This window comes from Lactuca serriola, chromosome 4, assembly GCF_051521515.1.
Source record: "Lactuca serriola cultivar US96UC23 chromosome 4, Lser_US96UC23_V15, whole genome shotgun sequence".
Lineage (NCBI taxonomy): Eukaryota > Viridiplantae > Streptophyta > Magnoliopsida > Asterales > Asteraceae > Lactuca > Lactuca serriola.
In genome coordinates this window covers 394986197-395002945 of record NC_136411.1, presented here as the reverse complement: position 1 = coordinate 395002945, position 16749 = coordinate 394986197, and positions in this window count along the sequence as shown.

Genomic DNA, 16749 nt, shown 5'->3' with positions numbered 1-16749 from the left:
TGTCAAATAATTAGGCTCACAAATAAGTGCATGAAATGTTACGTCACTTAGAGAGCAGGTTAACACTTTTAAGATATACATATTACCGCGATATCAAAAATATAAGTTTCATAAATGTAACACCCCATTTATTAAGTAAATAAATTATTGAATGAGTAGTAGCCCAAAAATTAATAATTATATAGCAGGGTGTTGGTCTCGAGGAGCTAACTGTCAGTTTTAGAAGTTTGGGGTTAAAAGTGTAAGTTCCGGGATTTATTTTGTAAATATTATTAGAAGACAGGGGATATTTGGTAAATTCTGGACCAAATATAGAAGGGTGTTGGTCCCTGGTTACCGGTTGAAAGATACCAAAGGGGTCGTCAGAACCCATGCATGCCTAGCAGTATGTTTATGTTATGTTATTATGTGGTAGTGGTAGGTGTGAAATAGTCCCCGGTTACCGGTTGAAAGATACCGAATGGAAGGTTAGCTCCCGGTTACCAGTTGAAAAAGACCGAAGGTGTAGGCCATCACCCATGTATGCTAAGCGGTTACCGGTTGAAAGAGACCGAAGGGGTACGTCGGGCACCCAGATATGTCTGACAGTATGTTATTTGTATGGTATGTGGTATGATGGGGGAACTCACTAAGCTTTGTGCTTAAGGTTTTGTAACACCCAACTCAGGTATGACTTTATAGCCCTTGAAGTATCTTGATTTTGGCATAAGAGACCCTTAAGTACGATGGGCGTACTTATGAGTACGCTTAGCGTACTTGGTGAGAAGGAACACGGAGGAGCAGCACGTACGTGCCAGCATGTTCAAACCCTAAAACCGGACTTGAGACCTATATAAACAACCTTAACTCCTTTAAACCTCACACTTATTTGCCTCCTTCACCTTCAAACGCCCTGAAAAACCCTGATATCATTTGTGAGTGTAGCTTGAGCTTTAATAGTGCATTTGTGGTTCTTTTAGTGTTCATCCAAGAAGAAGAAGTTGCCAAGGGAGTTGGAGTGTCACTTGGCTTCAAGAATCTACTTATTGTCGACCTTGAGAAGCTCATGGAGGTATAAAACTTGTACATTTCCATTTTAATCACTAGATCTAGCTAGGGTTTTTAGTCTTGTCCCTTTAGTTGGTTTTGGCCCCTTTTCTTGTGAATAAGTAACTCCATAGGATGGAAATGATAGATATGAGGTCCCTTAGTCCTTTTCCAACATAAAAATGGAGTCTTGGTGGAAGTTTTGACCTCATGCATGGGTTAAGAGCTTCAAAATGGTCTTAATGAGGGTGTTGGGATCATTTGGGACATGCAAAGGCATAAAGTTTCCAACTTTATGCATTGGGTCGTCTTGATAGGCCTAGATATGACTTCTGGACATATAAAAATCGAGCATTAAGCACTTAATGGAAAAGTGATTAACCTGTTAGTACGCCGGGCGTAGATCTGATTACACCGCGCTTAAGTCCCCGAGCCCTAGTACGTTGCGCGTACCAGGGTGGTACACTGAGCGTACGTGTCGCAGACGGGCTTGGGCCTGTTTTGGGCTTTTGGGGTTATTAGGCCTCACTTAGTTATTAGACTTGGTTGCATTCTTTGAATTGTGGGCCATTTCATCTGTTATGGGCCTTGGATATATTGGTTGGGCTTTAATGGGCCAAGAGTCCCATTAATGAGGTTGAACTTAGACTTTGGGCCCATTAGTTAGGGAAGGATAAGTGGGCTTCATGAAGGGGTTGAAGTTTGGGTTTCCTTTTGACTAAGTAAGAGCTTGACTTTAATTTATTGTTATCTTTCAGCACGGGAGGTTTCAGGCTGTTAGGAGAGCAGTGTTTGTATTTCAGCAGTCAGAGGTGAGTCTCCTCACCATACCAAGGGGTCTAAGGCACCAAGACCGTCCCATTATGTGACCATGATATATGTGTTAGTTATTTTGTGTTTGATATGCTATATCATTGTGTGTTTGTATGGAAGGCCATGGGAGAGCCCATGGCACTTGGATGTAAGACCATAAGCAGAGCCCATGGCTTTCATATCAAAGACCATGGGAGAGCCCATGACACTTAGGTGTAAGACCATGTGGGGGAGCCCATGGCATCCTGGAGTAAGACCCTGGGGACGAGCCCGTGACATCCTTATCTATTGTATGCATGGCTTACGTGATATATGTGTAGCTTTAATTAGCTAGCAGGATATGAGTATGTGTTTTGTGTGTGTTATGCTCTGGGGAACTCACTAAGCATTTCGCTTACAGGTTGTTGATTTTTTTCAGGTACATCTGAGTCTAAGGGCAAGGGCAAGGCTTAATGACGCGACGTGTACTCTATCTCTCTCTTTCACTGTTAGGGTTTGGGGACACTCTGATGATTTGAATAAGTTGTAATGAACCATTGATTTGAAAACAATTATGTAATGAATTCATGGTTTATGCAATTATGTTTTATTATTTAAAAGTGAAAATTTTCTTGAAAATTTGGGTCGTTACAAGTTGGTATCAGAGCCTTGGTTTAAGGGATTCAAGCACACCCTCGGGCGTGTCAGAACTCAAACTAAGGAAAGGGTAATTTTTTTTCAAAAATTAACTTAAAAGGGTTTTCAAAAAGAAGTGAAAGATGAGAGTGCAACGCGCGTGATCAGCCGAGCCAAGTAATTAGTTCCCCAATATGTTAGCCATGTTATACTAACATTTGAGCCTTGTTGATTATATGGAACTTGCTATGTGTATGCTTTTAAATTTGTATACGGTTAGGAGCTTATAGCCTCAGAATGATTGATTTTTGCCTTATTTCCTATTCCTTGTTTGGTTGTGGTTCTAGGGTATAGTCTTTTATTCGAAAGTCTATTTCATCATTTTCTATGTACAATTTGCATGCATAAGGGCAACCTGTCATGACTTGTTTGATTGATGTAGGTAGAATAAATCTTAGGATAGCTTGAGATTTGATGTATGCCCTAGTTATGGAATATGGTTTAGTTTTGGGACAAATTGGGGTTACCAGGTAGGGCATTGGGGAAAGATACAGGTAGGTGTGGAAGGTAGTACCGGCCCCGTACTGCTGAAAGCATAGGACCTGTACCCGAACCAATGTTAGACCTGACGATTTCAAGGAGGACCGGTGTGGGAAGATCCCTTTTTATGGAAATCCTTATCACTAAATTTATGATATTTCAGTACAGCATGGTGGTGACACGATTTGGAGCAGGAGGGTCAGGATCGGGGTCTGGGTCCGGGGCAGGATCGGGCGACACTGTTGAAGTCATCGATGAGAGGTTGCACGAGCTCATTGCAGTCGAGGTTACCAGGGGCATCCTTGATGCGGCCCCGGTCATTTTTGGGATGGTCAAGGAGGGCATGATAGATTTTATGGAGGAGAGACTCGGGGCAGTCAAGGATGAGGTTGCTGCGAGTTAGGATGGGACCCGAACTCCCTTGTTCCGGGAGTTCAAGGCATGCGGGGTACCAGAGTTTCTCGGGGTTAGGAACCCCATTGTTAGCCGACGCTGGGTGGCGGATATCGAAAACACCCAACGCACGAGTTCTTTCTCGGATGCGGCTAAGGTGGGTTTTACATCATGTATGCTGAGATGTCAAGCCCGAGATTGGTGGGGAGAGGTGACCAGCCAGGTGGGAGCGGCCGGTGTGGCTGAGATGACGTGGAATGAGTTTGTTAGACGATTCGATGCAGATTTTGCACCACCTATTGAGGTGCAACGGCTGGTGAGGGAGTTTCACGATCTTCAGAAGACCACCGAGACAGTGGCGGAGATCACCGCCAAGTTTCGGGAACGAGCTTTGTTGATCCCACAATATGCTACAGATGAGGACTTGAGGAAGACAAGGTATCATTCCATGCTGAGGGATGATATCCGGGAGTTTATGAGCTTTACACGGTGCAAAACCCTGAATGAGATGGTGGAGAATGCCCGGGAACTGGAGATGGAGTTAGATTCCCGCACCAAGTGGAAACCAGAGCAGGCACAGACAGTAGTGGGTCAGGCTAAAAAGCCTAAGACCTCATATACTTCTAGTAAGGGCCAGCAGGGTCGGAGCCGGTGTGCCAAGTGCACTAAACCGCACAGTGGGGCTTGTCGAGGGGCAGTCTTGGGATGCTATGCTAGTGGCCAATCAGGTCACGTGATCAGGGATTGCCCCAAGAAGGGCTTGATTTGCTTCCACTGTAACCAGACCGGCCACAAGCGGGCCAATTGTCCGAGGTTGCAAGGAGAGGGAGGTGTGGTGGCGGCGCCTGTGCCCGCTACGATGAGGATTACTAATGGCCGCCATGTCAAGGCGAAAGTCCCGACAGTGAAGAGTTGCACATTTCAGTTGACCACCAAGGAGGCTCAGGCAGCACCAGACGTTGTGGCTGGTACGTATCTATTTCTCCATGCTCTTTATGATTTGTATGACTTATGTACATATTATGCCTGTATAGGGACCTTTTTGGTCAATGGTATGACGGCACATGTTTTGTTTGATTCGGGTGCGACCCGATCGTTCGTATCTCTTGCGCTAAGCAAGAAGTTCCGGGACGCGCCCGGAGCTCTAGATTCCCCACTCGAGGTAGAGATTGCAAATGACCGCACCGTTAGTGCTGTGAGGGTGTATCGGGACTGTGTCCTGAATGTGCTTGGAGAGAGGTTTCGTGTCGACCTAGTCCCAATACCATGGCGAGGACTGAAGGTGATTGTCGGGATGGATTAGCTGGGGGCCAACGGGGCCATGATCGATTGTGAGCGTCAGTTGGTGAGGGTTCGAACCCCAAATGGAGGAGAACTGGTTATTCTTGGTGAGAGGGCCTCGTAGGGACCGACCCTCTGTTCGGCCGCGAGGGCGAGGAGGTTTTTACAGCAGGGTTGCACAGGATTTTTGACTTATGTCTCAGATACGAGGATGAAGACTGTGATAAATGTGGGCATTGTGTCAGTTGTATTGGATTTTTGGGATGTGTTCCCCAAAGAGTTACCGGGATTTCCTCCGGAGACGCAAGTAGAGATTCGCATTGACCTCGTGTCGGGTGCCGCCCCAATAGCAAAAGCGCCATATCGGTTGGCACCACCGGAGATGCAGGAGTTATCTGCGCAACTTCAGGAGCTGTTGGACCGGGGATTGATTTGTCCAATCAGTTCCCCGTGGAGTGCACCGATCCTTTTTGTGAAAAAGAAGGATGGATCACATAGAATGTGCATCGATTATAGGGAGCTGAACAAACTAACGATGAAGAGCCGTTATCCGTTGCCGAGGATAGACGATTTGTTTGATCAACTTCAGGGTGCATCTTGGTTTTCCAAGATTGAATTTCGGTCTGGATACCATCAGATGAGGATTCGGGATGAGGATATACCGAAAACGGCTTTCAGGACTCGGTATGGGCACTATGATTTCGTGGTGATGCCGTTTGGGCTCACCAATGCCCCAGCAGCGTTCATGGACCTCATGAACAGAGTGTGTAGGCCGATGCTGGATCGGTCGGTGATTGTTTTTATCGATGATATACTGGTCTATTCTAAGACCAGGGAGCAGCACGAGCAACATTTTGAGGGAGGTATTAGAGACCCTGAGAGTGGAGAAACTTTATGCAAAGTTCTCAAAGTGTGATTTCTGGCTGCGGGAAGTACAGTTTTTAGGGCATGTCATCAATCAGGAGCGTATTTTGGTTGATACAGCCAAGGTTGAGGCGGTGATGCGGTGGAAAGTACTGAGGAATGTATCAGAGATTTGCAGTTTCTTGGGCTTAGCGAGTTACTATCGGAGATTTATCCAAGACTTCTCCAAGAACACCGTGACTTTAACCCACTTGGCCAAGAAAAATGTGACCTTTCAGTGGGGTATGGATCAGCAGATGGCTTTTGAGACCCTGAGACGGAGGTTATGCGAGGATCCGATTCTCGTACTACCTAAGGGGTTAAAGGATTTGGTGGTGTTTTGCGATGCATCGATCTCAGGGTTAGGTGCAGTACTGATGTAGAGGGGGCATGTATTAGCTTATGCCTCGAGGCAGTTGAAGCTACATGAGGCGAATTACCCCACTCATGACTTGGAATTAGGGCAGTGGTGTTCGCCCTCAAGATTTGGAGGCACTATTTATATGGAGTGTGGTTCACTATATATACCGATCACAAGAGTCTGAAGTATCTGATGGATCAGCAGAACCTCAACATGCGACAAAGGAGGTGGTTGGATGTGCTGAAGGATTATGATTGTGAGATTCTATACCACCCAGGGAAGGTTAACGTAGTGGCCGATGCATTGAGCCGCAAGCCGGTGGGGTACCCGATTAGGGGTATTTATATGAGGACGCCCGTGATTTTGCCTTTGTTGGATATGATCAGGGAGGCCCAAGTCGAGGGGGGGGGAAGAAGGAAAACTGGAAGATAAAGAAAATCCGGGACAGTATCCTTTGTTTGTCAAAGATAGTCGCGGCCTTTTGACTCAATGTGGCCGAGTATGGGTACCAGTGACAGGGGGAGTGAGACAGAGGTTATTAGAGGAAGCGCACAAGTCCAAGTTCTATATACACCCAGGAGCTACGAAAATGTATAGGGACTTGAGGCTGACTTATTGGTGGCTCTGCATGAAGCGGGAAATCGCTTGGTTCGTGGAGCGGTGCTTGACCTGCAGGAAGGTCAAGGCTGAGCATCAGCGGCCTCATGGCAAGGTTCAGCCACTACCCATTCCCATGTGGAAGTGGGAAGAGATCACCATGGAATTCATCACAAAGTTGCCTAGGACGGCAAGGGGAGTGGACGCTATATGGGTGATCATGGACATACTAACGAAGAGTGCCCACTTTATTCCAATTTCTGAGAGTATACCACGGAGAAGTTGGCAGATATTTATGTACGCGAGGTGGTGGCTAGACACTAGGTGCCCGTGTCTGTAGTCTCCAACAGGGATGTCCGATTCACTTCCAAGTTTTGGAATAAGTTTCATAAGGAACTGGGCACTCAGCTACATTTCAGTACGACATATCACCCTCAGACCGACGGTCAGAGTGAGAGAACGATCCAGACACTGGAGGACATGCGTACTGGATTTTGGAGGGAGTTGGGATACAAACCTCCCACTGGCAGAGTTTTCGTACAATAACAGTTATCATGCTAGTATTGATCGGGCTCCATTCGAGATGTTATATGGAAAGAGGTGTAGGACCCTGGTGTGTTGGGACGAGTTTGGGCATCGGGTCATGGGTAACACTGAGGTAGTGCTCAAGACTACCGAATTGATTCAGCAGGTGCGCGACCGGTTGCGAGTCACGCTGAGCCGCCATAAGAGTTATGTTGACCGGCGGCGATTAGACCTTGAGTTCCAGGTGGGGGACTTTGTACTGCTCAAGGTGTCGCCCTGGAAAGGGATTATCAGATTCCAAAAAAGAGGCAAGTTGGGGACTCGGTTTATAGGCCCTTTCAGGATCTCGACCCAAGTAGGCAAGGTGGCGTATCGTTTAGAGTTGCCAGAGGACCTTAGTCAGATTCACAATACATTCCATGTGTCTCAACTACGGAAGTGTGTTACGGACGAGCCCGCTATCGTTTCTGATGGGTTTTAAGCAAAACATCAATCCTATGGTGTACATGCAAACCCTAATAGCTTTTGGATCTAGTTTGTCTAATGAATAGGCAATTGAATATCCAAGGCTATAAACCCTAGATCTAACATATAATAAACTGAATTAGGGTTTAGAGAATTACCTTTGATTGTTATATAGCTATAACAATCAATTCCTTGATTTGATTAGCTTTAGAAAACTTAGTGCCTCAAGTGTTGCACCTCTAATGGAGTCACAAACACCACCAAGCAACTTGGATGAAGAGGAGAAGAGAGGAGGCTGCCCAAAATGTCTAGAAAACCTAGAGGAAGACTTGTCCACGTTTTTGGGGCATAGGGGCCCTTTATATACATGTAGGTTATTAGGGTTTACAACTAGGAAACCCTAATCTGGCTGCTTAAGCCCTAAGCAGCCCATGGACTCCTTTAACATATCCCTTGGATGATTTCTAATGGGCTTCCCATAGAATTCCTCCAACCTATATATTATTAGGTGATCCATAGCCCAATTATAATTAGCTTATAATTACAACTTCAGTCCCCTAAGTTTAATTAATCTCTTTTTGCCACAAAATTAATTCTTAATTAATTCTTGACTAATATTAATTAAACAATATGATTTCTCCTTTAATATATCATTCTCATAATATATTAATAAATCATAATTAAACCTTTCTCTCCTTAATTCATCCTACATATTGCTATGGTGAAGGAAACCCAAAAGGACCATGCTCATAATCGGGTCAAGTACATACCAAAATAGTTATGGACTTAGACACTAATCCAACAGTCTCCCACTTGGATAAGTCTAATAACTATTTTCCATATGACTTCAGAACCTGATCAGCAATCGTAGCTTTCAAAAGCCGCTGTCAACTCTGATCTTATCAGATACGCGTGTCCTTTAGATAAGGGATCATATATTCCTCCATTCTCAAGATATCATATAGACACAAGACATGATTTTCAATCATTCTCTCTATACCGTTTCCCGACTTCCGATTTATGACGACTGACAACATACTACAATTGAACACATCAACTTAGTCCCGACTTGGCCAAGCACTTAGGTGTCATCACTAAATCATCAGTGGCCCACAAATATTGCTTTTATCCCACTTTGGGTAAAAGGAATGGATAAACTTTGACTCAAATGCTCGCTTGCATTCATTGATCGAATCACACACAACAATAAGTTTTATAACACCAAGTTACTGGTGCGTTTACTTATTATCAATGTGCAACCGACCCACAAATAACAACTCACGCGTCTCGGTTTCAAGAATATACAATGTTATCGTCTCACTAATCACCCGTGATAAATCCATGACGTGATCCAAGTGAGCATGGGTTTCATCCAATACTCTAAGCTTATCAAAACACTCATGAACCCTGCAGCAAACTTGTGCTATGTCTAAACTCTTCAGACAATCTACAGACTCTTCATGACAGTCTTCCTTCATACTTACTTCCAACGTATGACCGACTATGGAGGTTCGAATAACCTAGTTATTCTGGAAGTCAAAACATGCAAACTGAAACACAATAATAATACTTAATCCTATATGGACCCAAACTTGTGAGAGTAAATAAAACACTTCTATTTATCCACCATATTGATTACTCATTATTTATCATTTAATGTTTCAGATAATCAACTCATTACTTGAATAACAACAATTGTCCCATGCTCCAAGCATGCACACTTTGTTTCCTATGGTCCATGCTTTGTGAAATAGATCAACTGAAAAACTTTTCCAATGATGCTCATTTCACAATTCCCAATCCTTATCATTTGTGTAAGAACACAAGGTTCTTTGCTACTATTAGAATATGCTAGATTCTAACATTTCATGTAATGATCCTTTCGCAAAGTCATAGCACAAAAGTCACCAAGACTTGGCCAATGAAATTACAAAGTACTCTATCGGAAATTGTTACAAGACAATTCCATAGACGCGAAGTCTCACATTCAAAGCACATTCCTTTGAACATCCTTTTTGCATAAAAGTTTCTAATCTAGACATAGACTCTCAATATCCAACTCCCAATATGGAAACATTTCCACATATGCCATATGACAATTCATTCTTAATAGAATTTTATCTATTCATAATAATGTCAATATGGTCCATCCAATACCATACTTCCAACTACTCACAAGCGACCAATCCTCAGCGAACTTTGGATCGTCTTTGATAGTTGTTTAATTATTTTAGTCAAAACAGATTCTTGTCCTTTTTCCCTCTTAATGTGCTAGACATTTGGAAAATTTCATAATGGTCAAATATTATAGCATTTGCAAACGATCCTATACCAGAAGCGCATGGGACACGATGCATAATGTCTTACATAAAGATATGATACTTTATCAATCTTCTGCCATAATATTTTATGTGTCACATTCTCACAATTCGAACTATGAAGAGGGATGCCGTAATCATAATCGAAATTTGAGAACACACTATGTATCCTTTGAATATATTTATTAAAATTTCTCAATCTAAGCTTTAGATTTTCAAACGAAGTATAATATTCTCTCCCTTAATTATAGCAAAACAACTTTTCAACCCATGCAACTTTGCAAATTGAATCTTTTTTTTTCTATAATTAATATGGCTAACTTGCAATACTCGCCATAATAATCATACAAGCACAACACTTATGCTCCCACTATCATGATGATTGTTATCATATAAGCATAACACTTATGCTCCCACTAGCTTTGACATGTATTCAGAAAACAAATGAACTTCTAGAAAACAATGCCTATTGAATTTATGAAATTCATATTTCTAATACCAGATGCTTCGATAAGCCTTTATCTAAGCTTCTTAAACTTATACACATTTGCCTTAGAAAGCTCACATGTGTGTCTAGACAAATTCAGAACTTATACTAAGTCCCAAATGCTTAGACTAATTGCCAAATCTCACAATTTGAACTATGGAAAGGGATGTCGTAACCATAATCGAATTTGAGAAGACAATTTTTCACAACTGCTGTCTTCTTAAAATCTCTCTTAGTTAAAGCATTTCCTCACAATCATTTTCATGAAGGAGGGAATCTTATGACACTTAGATTTTATGGTGTATGTGTTCTTATCATGTGAATTTGTCAAAACCAAAGTTTGCGACAAATCCAAACTCATATGGACTGAACTTTCTTAATCTTGATTTCTTGCCTTGTGGTGACACGGGTGCCCACCATGTCTTCCAAGTAGTTTAGCAACTTATCCTTACATATCAATGTCCTTTCCATCAATCAAGGTACTTTGTCTTTATGCATTCAAATGAGAACTCATAAAGCTCACATGCATAATTAACTCAATTGGAATGGCACGGAAACAAAATAATGTCAACACGATAGGTTGTTAACCTCATGTCATGTGCTAGTGATGATCGATAAGGTTTATTCTTGATCTGTTCTTGAAACTTTTCCAAGATCATTAAAAACTCCCACTGACTCCTTGACATATAAGGTTCTCTTGTCAAGAAACATTTCTTGACAAACAAATATTCAAGAGTTAGTGTAGTTCTTATCAAGACAAAACACTTCACATAATTGGTCCTAGTTGGTCTTCGTCTTATCCAAGACAACACAACTTACCAATTTCAAATGTGCAAGAATAAGAAAACTTTTCCAAATTCCACATTTTTCGAGTGTTATAAACCTTGTTAAGACTTTTCACTCAAGTCGCAGTCTTGACTCTAAGACTTGATATTGGAACGAAGTATGATTGACTTCTTGATTTAACCATTTCTACAATTCTCGATTACTCTTCTTAGACATGCAATTGCACTAAGACTCACTTAGAGGATCAATTCAGACATGGTTCTTAATCATTAAGACCTATCATAAAACACAATAAAAGGTACTCTCCCTTCTTCTTAGAATAGAGAAAATTTTATCTTTCTGCCTTCTTGATTCTTCTTATTTCTTCTGCCATTAATTTAAACCTTTTCAATCAATTCAGAATTACACTTAATCTTATAAGTATAATCATATTTACTAAACCTTAGTAAATCATGATGAATATCTTTATCACTCTTGTGGTGGACTTGATCAACACACAACCTTGTGTACTCGATCTCCTAGTCCTTCACTTGACACTTTGTCAAAGCATTAGTCAAATTTCCAAATATGAAGTCTCTCATTCATCACGCAACCAAGTTGTATGATTCCAAGTTTCTGTCCAATTGAAACTTGGGCAATGAGAAACTCTCCCTATTTGGTAAATTCTCGACATTTCCACAAATAATACAATTAAGAATCAAATCCATTATTGCTAATAATAGAAACTTTCAAACATCAATTTTTCATACACGCCATTGCAAGGATAAATAAATAAGATAAAATCAAAATTTATTTTATTGCGGAAAAGTTTGTCCTTATAATGCAATTCAGTTGAAAAACTATGTTATTACATATTTCTTAACAATTTATTCTAACTCCAAGTAGTAGCTCAAGAGTCTAATCTTCAAGCAATGCGATCGAAATCCACTTTCTTCACGATTAGATTTAGCTCACTTCTTCCCTTAAGATTCCTCTCTTTTCTTCGATCCTACAAAACATCAAAATGTAATCTTATCACATCATGTATTAAGAATCTAGAATAGGAACTTAAAAGAGTTAGTTAATGGATTTTACCTGAAGCAGAGCCATACATCTTGACTCTCCCATCTCTTAGATCTCTCAGGTAGTTAGGGCAGCTTCGTCTCCAATGCCCCTTCTCTTGGCAATAAAAGTAAATGGACTCCTTTGGCACAGCACACCAGACAATCACAAACTTAGTTCTTTTTGGACTTCCAACGTTGCTAGTGTCCATTGAAGTTTGGGAGTTTGATTCACCAGACAAATTTGCTTGACCAGCACGCCAAATCATTGCTGATTCAGCAGCTATAAGCAAATAGGTGAGATCAATGAGGGTCAAGTCGTGATCCATCATATAGTACTTTCTAACGAACTCACTATATGATTCAGGAAGTGACTGAAGAACCCATTCAACAACCAACTCACTTGAAATATCGACACCCAACATGCTTAACCTATCAATGTGTGATTTCATCTCTAAGACGTGTGCACACACAGGTTTCTCATCTTCGTGTTTACTTGCCAAAAGGGCTTGAGTGAGCTTGAACTTTTCAAGCCTTCGAACTTGTGGGTTAGGGAGAACAATTGGAGGAGGTGGAGGAAGTGAATCATGATCTCTTGTTCCTCGATCATATCGTGGAACATCGTCTTCATTTGGAAAACTTGTTCCAAGGGATTTGGGAAGACCATGATTGTCAGAACTAGACATCTACAAAACGGGAGAAAATTCAAGTTAAGTTGATTAGAATTCTTGATGTAACACCCAAATGAAACATAAAGCTAGGATCCAACACAATACTCTACAACCTAGAAGAGGTATGTCGTAATCTAGTCGCAGAATATTTGAAGGTAGGTAAATAAAGATTTACCAATTTCCACCATGAAAAACGAAAAGGAAGTTTAAGTTTTAAATGAATTGAAACTCCTAGATCTTTTGAGATTCATTGAACTTTTCAATGGCATGTTTAATCTCGATTATGCCCTATAATTTGTGACTGGGATGCCGAGGATCACAAATAAGGTGTGAATAACCATACGAATCGCGTGGAGCACCCAATGCTACTATCACCTAATCAATGTGTCGGTTAGCCACACACGCTCCATTGATCTATGATAAGCATCGAGCCACCCTTTGCCACAAATGTCATCCTCAAATTAGTGTGTCGGTTAACCACACACGCTCCACTAACTTTTGACAAGGGTACGAAGTGTAATTCCATGGGTTAGCATACAATTTCACATTTTGCCTAAAGTACCCGTTCGGCTAACGACCCTCCTCTAGTCAAGAGTGCGGTGGGTAAGAGTGGATACCCATTTAATCGCCATTTTATAGGCAATTTCCTTAAACACCCCTTATAGACCAGCTTCGTGAATGAGGCCTACTAACGGTAAGACTGACTGTTTACTCATATATATATATATATATATATATATATATATATATATATATATAATATTAGACTTTTAATGTTATATATAGTATAGGGTGTATTTTACACTTTTAAAATACTAGGTGGTTCATTTTAGTAAATTATACTTTTAATTTAATTAAATGTAAACCAAAACTTTATGGGTTTATTAAATCACCTTTAATTATACACTTTAATTAATTAATAAAACCATAAGGGTGTGATTTGAACTTTTCAAATTACTAGGGTTTTAAGAATTTAACATTTCAAAATTAAACTTTTAATCAACTTTTAAATTCTAAAAATTGAGGGGAAGTTTTGACACATTTCAAAACATTAGGGTTTAACTTATTTAAATTTCTAAAACAAAACTTTTAAGTTCAAATTTAAACTATAAAACCTAAAGGGAGTAATTTGAAACTTTTTCAAACTTTATCAAGAATATTCTAGATCACAAAATTCAAATAAGGCAATTAACAATTAATTGGTGGTTATCTAATTTGACCTAGTCCAAATACTTGCAAGATAATTCACCAAATAATTCAAATAATTAAATTTAATCATATAAGGAAGTAATTATTCAATTAATATGAAGATATCTTTAAATTTGGCAAAGATAATCACCCAATATGATAAAAATCTGATTTATATCAATAAAAGACGTTTTGGTAACTATCCCGCAGCCAAAGAGGCACAAAATCCCGAAATTAGCTCTTTCTGACCAGCTGACTCGTCGAGTCAGGCATGGACTCGTCGAGTTCACATGGACTCGGCAAGTTCAACCATGGACTCGGTGAGTCCTGCCCCCAGAAACCCTAAATTTCGATTTTAAAGCAAGAATAAACCATAATTGCATCAAATACATCAAACAAACAGCCCTAGGCTCTGATACCACTGATGTGTTTTAAGCAAAACATCAATCCTATGGTGTACATGCAAACCCTAATAGCTTTTGGATCAAGTTTGTCTAATGAACATGCAATTGAATATCCAAAGCTATAAACCCTAGATCTAACACATAATAAACTAAATTAGGGTTTATAGAATTACCTTTAATTGTTATATAGCAATAACAATCAATTCCTTGATTTGATTAGCTTTAGAAAACTTAGTGCCTCAAGTGTTGCACCTCTAATGGAGTCACAAACACCACTAAGCAACTTGGATGAAGAAGAGAAGAGAGGAGGTTGCCCAAACCGTCTAGAAAACCTAAAGGAAGACTTGTCCACGTTTTTGGGGCATAGGGGCCCTTTATATACATGTAGGTTATTAGGGTTTACAACTAGGAAACCCTAATCTGGCTGCTTAAGCCCTAAGCAACCCATGGACTCCTTTAACATATCCCTTGGACGATTTCTAATGGGCTTCCCATAGAATTCGTCCAACCTATATATTATTAGGTGGTCCATAGCCCAATTATAATTATCTTATAATTACAACTTCAGTCCCCTAAGTTTAGTTAATCTCTTTTAGCCACAAAATTAATTCTTAATTATTTCTTGACTAATATTAATTAAACAATATGATTTCTCCTTTAATATATCATTATCATAATATATTAATAAATCATAATTAAACCTTTCTCTCCTTAATTCATCCTACATATTGCTATGGTGAAGGCAACCCAAAAGGACCATGCTCATAATCGGGTCAAGTACATACCAAAATAGTTATGGACTTAGACACTAATCCAACAATTTCCCTAGATGATAATCGGGTGGATGGGAGCCTGAATTATTTGGAGAGGCCGGTCGCCATATTAGACTGGAAGATGAACGGTCTTCAGAACAAGGAGGTGAAATTGGTAAAGGTGCAAAGGCAGCACCGAAAGGGTTTCGAATGGACCTGGGAACCAGAGGACGAAATGCGGGAGCTTTACCCCGATTTGTTTGCAGCTACGGACTTCGGGGACGAAGTCTAGTCCAAGTGGGGGAGAGTTGTAACACTCAACTCAGGTATGACTTTATAGCCCTTGAAGTATCTTGATTTTGGCATAAGAGACCCTTAAGTATAATGGGCGTACTTATGAGTATGCTTAGCTAGAGGGTAATGCTAGCTATTGCCACATTTCATGATTATGAGATATGGCAGATGGATGTCAAGACCGCTTTCCTTCATGGGAAGTTGGCTGAGGATGTTTACATGGCTCAGCCAGAGGGTTTTGTCGATCTGAAGCATCCAAATAGAATGTGCAAGCCTTAGAAGTCCATTTATGGACTTAAGCAAGCGTCTCGCAGATGGAATCTTTGCTTTGATGAGAAAGTCACAGAGTTTGGATTTGTACGAAGCAAAGATGAATCATGTGTATATGTCAAAGCCAGTGGGAGCATAGTTAGCTTTCTCATTTTGTATGTCGATGACATACTGCTCATAGGAAACGACATCCCGACTCTGCAGGAGGTCAAGTCCTTGCTTGGGAAGTGTATCGCTATGAAGGATCTCGGAGAGGCTTCTTATATTTTGGGAATAAGGATAGTGATAGAAAGAAGTAAGAGACTAATAGGACTTAGTCAGAATACTTACTTAGATAAGGTACTAAAACGTTTTAGTATGGAAAACTCGAAGAAGGGAGAACTACCGATACAGAGTAATACCAAGTTGAGTAAGTCTCAAAGTCCGAGTACCGAAGCCGAGATAGCTGAGATGAGCCGAGTACCTTACGCTTCCCCAGTTGGCTCGATCATGTATGCTATGACTTGTACTCGACCTGATGTGGCCTTTGCTTTGAGCATGGTCAGTAGATATCAAGGGAATCCTGGTAGAGCGCATTGGATTGCGGTCAAGAACATCCTTAAGTACCTTCGGAGGACCAAGGAATGGTTTCTAGTCCTCGGAGGGAGTGATGACTTGAAGGTGCGAGGGTATAGTGACGCCAATTTCCAGACCAACAGGGACAACTACCGTTCGCAGTCGGGATGGGTCTTTACCCTGAATGGAGGAGCGGTAACATGGAAAAGTTCCAAACAGGAAACTGTAGTTGATTCAATGTGCGAATCAGAGTACATTGCAGCGAGCGAAGCATCAAAGGAGGCAATATGTTTGAAGAACTTCATTGGCGATTTTGGAGTTGTGCCTGCCATAAAGGAGCCCATGGAGATTTTTTGTGATAATGAAGGAGCGGTTGCCTTGACCAAGGAACCGAGGGATCATGGTAGATCGCGACATATCGACAGAAAATATCACTTTGTTAGGCATTGAGTAGAAGAAGGACAC